Raw genomic sequence first — 6639 nt, 5'->3', positions numbered from 1 at the left:
ATGCATCTCTTGGTCATTCTCTTAATTCCCCACAGCCCTTTTCACTGGGTCCATCTTCCCCTCTCCCACTCTCCGTCTCACTCCCTTCCCTACAATTCATACGTACATTACATTCATAACATAAATCCATTCTGTACAATCATAACATACATACAGAACATGCATCTCACAAACATATGTACATTACATTCATAACAGGTCCATTCTTTACATACATACAGAACATGCATCTCTTACAAACATACGTACATTACATTCATAGGATAGGTCCATTCTTTACATACATTACATACATACAGAACATGCATCTCTTACAAACATGCATACAATTCATTCATAACATAGGTCCATTCTTTACAAACATTACATACATACAGAACATGCATCTCTTACAAACATGTGTACTTTATTTATAACATAGGTCTATTCTTTACACACATGTACACATTCATGCATTATGTACATGACATTCTTTACATCATATTCACCACATTAGGAACATTTCACTTTATACTTTTATTGTATGCATACATATATAACATACATCTGTTCTTTACATACATAACATCCATTCTTTACATACATAACATACATACAGAACATGCATGTCTTACAAACATATGTACATTACATTCATAACATAGGTCCATTCTTTACATACATGCATACATTTATGCATTATGTACCAGGGATGGGGTAATTGAAAAAAGTAATTGTAATTGGCTGTAATTAATTACATTTTTTGAAGTAATTGCAAGTAATTTGTAATTGAACATTTTTTCAATTACATGTAATTGTAATTTAATTAATTACACTGAATAAATACAATGTAATTTCAATTACTTTTTCAATTACATTCAATTACTTTATATTATACACATTTACACGTATTCAAATGATATATTGTCACCATTACCTCCCCATTTTACTGTGCTTTTTTATTGCAAAACATATCCTCAATCCTTCAATTTTAGAGATTGAAGTTAATCTAGGTTCTTTCTATTTATTATATAAAATTAATTTTTGTTTTCATGTTAATCTGAATTTTGCATCACCCTTCTTAGGTCTATTCAGCTATGAAACGCACATTTATTATATTTCAATCTCAAGTTTGTTGCTTGATCAATGCAGAATATGTGTGTCAAGAAAAAAAGAAAAGAAATTTGTGTCATTGATTAAATTCTCTCTTGTTTGTAAGAGATAATTGTCCTCCAGATCACAGGTGTTAGTTGCAATCAAAACAAATCAACTTAAACTCAAATTAAAAAATGTGTGAAAAACGGGAATTTGACCAGGTGAGATAAATACTTAATTGCGATAGTCTATACCATACTTAGTATGTGGAAGGTAAATTTATAGTATAAAGTAAGAGAATGAATACGAAGTTATTTTTATTCCTCTTTCTTATATCTTGAATTCATTTAGAACTTTATCAAAACATCACACTTATCAAGACTGAAAATTATTTATTTTTTAAGAAATTGGACTTACATAATAAATAATATTAAATAAATATTAATATTGTAGTCAATAAAATCAATTTTTTTCCCATGAATATATATAGAATTTTAATAAAATGTTTATAAAATTGTATCAAAACCCTTAAGAATACATAAAGCTAAATCAGGTATTCACAGGTAAATCCAGGTAAATCCAAACCGGAAGTTATCAAAACACACTTCACACCTATTGTTCTATACCTAATTACAAATGTGTGCAAAACGGGAACACACCCTCTAAAGGGGTTTTCATTCCCTGATTGATAAGACAAATCCAATGCCTGGGGATAATTATTTCAATTTAAAATGATTTGCTAGTTTGAGAAAAGAAACACTTTCAATTTGATGTATCTGAAAAAGTTTTGTTGTACAAATATTATTTATGAAGTAAAAATGTTCTGCAAAAATAGCAGTATAAGGAGTTTTGGTTAACTTCAAAGAAATATTTAATTTGAGGGGTTACAGTTGTGACATATTATACTCTATTGAAATATCCCCTGTTTAATCAAATATCATATCACATGCAGTTTGTGTACATGTAGGGTTTGTGTGGAGGAAACTGCATCAAATTGATCTCAAGTAGTTCTTTACTGTTTTGTTAATAAAAGTTAAAGTTTAAACCACAGATATACACAATGGCTTTACCATATTATTTCTTGTATTTTTGTGCAGAGGCCCGCTTATATACAATGATGATTCCTGTTCTGTATATTCATTGACAAGGATTATAAGATTTTCCAAAAAATTGAAATGTACCCGCACCTCAGATCTCCTCATTTTTTCCATATTCAAAATAAGGAGAAAATGCGGACGGGAGTATTTGGACTAATTTTCCGCATTCATTCCAGATTTTCTCCATATTCAAATTTCCAGATTTTCTCCGTATTCAAAATATGGAGAAAATGTGGATGGGAGTATTTGGACTCTTTTTCCGTATTCTCTCCAGATTTCCGCTTTTCCATATATACAAAATATGGAGGTATTTACTTGGTTGATAAAATGCGGAAATACGGAAATCTGGAGAAAATACGGAGTTAATCACATGGTTATAAAATGGCTATAATAAAACCGCTACATGATGCATACATACATAAATATTTACAAAACCATCAACAATGTGCAAAATTATATACAATTTATTAAATCATTATGAGAAAAAAACATATAAATGAATGAACAAAATTACACATTATGTTCATGAGCAATGTATTGGATCTTATATCTTTGACAAACAAATAGGAGCATGTATGGAAAAAAACTGGAACTCTTATTTAAGTCACAAGTTCATCATGGAAAAAATGTGGCATTTTTTAATATTCGTATTAAATAAATGGAAATTTATTCAATCTATTTAAGCAAAAGTGGGAGTGAAATGTTCAACACTATTAGATATTGGGGAAAAAAAACAATTGACATAGCATTGAATATTTACAAAACAAGAAATTTTTTTTAGACATTTTTTATCAATCTGGATCACATTTGCCATTTTCTACCTGCATCGTGATCCCTGATTCATATTTCTCACAATTCAATTTATAACTCAGGTCTGTGCTTTACACCCATCTGTCCAATAGGCAATAAAAATTTTCTTCAGACTTCTTTGTAATTTGTAAGGTCACTGCATGTTTAATTTCTTGCAGCAGCACTTGCGGTCGAATTGGCAAATCCTATCAGTTAAAAAAAAAAGTACTTAAATTATAATGGTGCAATATTAATAAAATTTAAATTCATTGCTTTTATAATCTTTTAATAAACACAAGTTTGGGTTCTTCAATTTTATATCAATTTGTTTAAAATAATATTTATAATAATGACAATCATAGTTGACTGTTTTTAATTAAACAAGCAATAAAAAAAGAAAAAAAGAATATATATACCTCAAACATAACCATCCATGGACCAAGCTTTAAGCCTGTTAAAATAGCAGTAAGTTGAATAACCACTTTCAGAAATCTCCTCCTCATGCACAGACGCTACCAAAAAAAAAATGTATGGTAAATCATTGCTAGAGATTACAGCCCATGGCTCCCCAAAATTAACACCTTTAATTGTGGTTAACCATAATAAAATTCTATGAGCTGATTGAAAGATTTGAATCATGGGCATATTGGCTGAAACGTACGTTAAGCCTGGTAGCTCAGTTTTCTAAGGCCTAGAGTATTTATTTTCATCATCACAGTGACACCATGTTAAAAAAAATATGACTGACCTACCGCATATGAAATACGTGTATCTGCATCTTTTGGTTGATACAGCAATACAATCTCAGGCTGTCTGGTCAACAAACTCCCTCCTTTAGACAGAGCAGACGTTGCAACATGGAAGCCAAGGTTAAATTTTGGCGGTCTGTTGTTTAAATTAATTGATCACTGAGCCCGACTTTTTGAAACATTCTTCCGATCCCGATCAAATTGTACATAACATTCAGGAGAAACAGAGAACTGCTGTTAACTCCAAGACAGTTTTTATGCACCCAAATTTTTTCGGGGTGCATATTGTTTTTGTCCTGTCTGTCTGTTTAGCTGTATGTCTGTCTGTTTGTCTGTCTGTTGTAAACATTAACCTTCGCCATAACTTTTGATCTGTGAGACTTAGAGACTTCATATTTGGTATGGATACTCCACTACAAAAACACTTTCAACTGACACCAAGGTCAATGACCTTGTGACCTTGATTGTGACCTTTATGCTAAAAATAGCTTTTTCGAACTTTCGCCATAACTTCTGAACCGCGAGAGATAGAGACTTCATATTTGATATGCATACTCCACTAATTAGGCACTTTCAACTGACATCAAGGTCAATGACCTTGTGACCATGACTGTGACCTTTATGCTAAAAATAGCTTTTTCGAACTTTCACCATAACTTATGAAACGTGAGAGATAGAGACTTCATATTTGGTATGCATACTCCACTTTTAACTGACACCAAGGTCAGTGACCTTGACTGTGACCTATATGCTAAAAAAAGCTTTTTCGAACTTTCGCCATAACTTTTGAACCGTGAGAGATAGATACTTCATATTTGGTATGCATACTCCACTAATTAGGCACCTTCAACTGACACCAAGGTCAATGACCTTGTGAACTTGACTGTGACCTATGTGCTAAATATAGCTTTTTTCGAATTTTCGCCATAACTTTTGAATCATAGATGATTGAGACTTTTAAATATTTGGTATGCATACTACACTAATAACTTTAGTGCTTTCAAATGACACCAAGAACAATGATTGTGTGACCTTGACTGAGACCCATTTGCTAAAAATTGCTTTTTAGAACTTAATGTTGCCGCCGAGTGCTACTGTGTTTCACAAACACATCTTGTTCTTGATGAAAAAATTCTAAGTCCAGAGCTCCGTATTTTTTCCAGATGAAAAATATTCTAAGTTAAGAGTTCAATATTTTTCCAGATGAAAAATAGACTAAGTCCAATTCTCCGTATTATTTCCGTTTATTTTCCGGATTATTTCCATATATTTTCTGCTTTTCCGTATTGTTAATTCTCTCCGTATTTTTTTCCACATTTTTTCCATATTAAAATGAGGAAAAAATACGGAATAATGCGGAAATCTGGAGATCTGAGGTGCGGGTAATTTGTAATTTAATTAATTACTTTTGTAAAGTAATTGTAATTTAATTAATTACATGTCTTAGAAAGCCTGTAATTTAATTGTAATTTAATTGAAGAAAAAGTCAAAGTAATTGTAATTTAATTAATTACTTTTTAAAGTAATTGACCCCATCCCTGTTATGTACATGACATTCCTTACATCATGTTCACCACATTTGGAACATTTCACTTTATACATTTATTGCATGCATACAAACAATTACATACATTTTGTATACATACAATTACATACATTTTATACAGACATTACATATTTATATATGCATTACGAACAGACATACTTACATATATACATTCCTAGATACACACTTACATACATACACACCCTTTCATAAATACATGCATTCATACATACATACACACATCCATCTATAGCATGCATATATTGCTCTATGAACATTGCATTTATTTAGCACATACTCTGCATTGATTTCGCATATAGATGATATGCACTTCATACATACATTGCATACATTATTATTCATTTTCTGCATTCCTGCCTCTCCATCCTTATTCAGTGATGTGCATGATGAATATTTTTTTTGTACTATATATCAATTTTTTTGTGGTTGATTTTCTACAAAGGCTTTTTGATGTATTATAAATTCTTTAATGCTTTGGATTTGTAGTAAATTTATTTTTTTGATTCATCTGTTTAATTTATTTTTGCCATGGAGAGATAATTCAGGAGATTAAAATCTGATTGGTATTCCTTTTCTTTACATATAAGTTTAATTCATTTTTTTTTTTCAGTTTTATCTCAATTTAATTGTGCTTTTCCAAGTTTATAGTTTTATCTCATCTGCACACCATGTCTGTCACTGCAGTCTCGCCTCAGTCCAGCTAGAGTCTGAAGTAAGTGATTTCTTTGTCACTTCAGTATTATATATTTACATGATTGGTGGTGGGTTTTTTCTTTTTGTTCAGCTCACCTCAACAACCTTACAGAGCTTACATTATACTTGTAGCATTTTGCGTTATTTAGTTGTTGATGTTCGATAAGCTACCGTTACATGAGATCTCGGTGTTTAAGGTCTCATCCGGAAACGCGTTGATTTTCACTTTTGATGCCGGGTGCTTTGTGAATGAACAGTCACTTAACCTTTGTTTACACCTCACATTTGACGCGGCGCAGCGAACGAGAATCGAACCTTCAATCACGAAGTGACTGTCTTCCTGTATGATCTGTCTACTGTGTTTCATTTCACTATGACTGTACTGTGACTAACTTACATGTGTTGAGGTGAGCAAGGTAATCTTTGATTACCTATGTATATTTTCATATATAAAAAAATACATAAAAACCAAAAAAAAATATAAAAATACATAAAAACCAAAAAAAATATAAAAATTACAAAAAATACCAAAAAAAGAAATATCTAGAGATAACGAACAGCATTGAGGCTTAAAAGTTGAATCAAGACAAATCAGGAGCAGAGAAGACATACTTCTAAAACATCAAAGGTCGGATCAGAATTCATGGAGGAGTAAGCATCCCCTGTTGGC

At 31.3% G+C, this 6639-nt stretch overlaps 1 long non-coding RNA gene across 1 annotated transcript; it reads right to left on the bottom strand.

Moving 5' to 3' along the window:
* Window positions 1–2445: 2445 nt before the first annotated feature.
* On the bottom strand, window positions 2446–4258 carry LOC134243420 (uncharacterized). Its single transcript, XR_009987029.1, has 3 exons — window positions 3713–4258; window positions 3377–3472; window positions 2446–3166 (listed from the first exon to the last, which is right to left on the bottom strand). It is a non-coding gene; the product is annotated as an uncharacterized LOC134243420 (long non-coding RNA).
* Between the last annotated feature and the right edge of the window lie 2381 nt (window positions 4259–6639).

This window comes from Saccostrea cucullata, unplaced genomic scaffold, assembly GCF_032062105.1.
Source record: "Saccostrea cucullata isolate Sc308-1 unplaced genomic scaffold, CSIRO_AGI_Scuc_v1 ctg21848, whole genome shotgun sequence".
Taxonomy (NCBI): Eukaryota; Metazoa; Mollusca; class Bivalvia; order Ostreida; family Ostreidae; genus Saccostrea; species Saccostrea cuccullata.
This window is presented reverse-complemented; position numbering and strand designations above follow the sequence as displayed.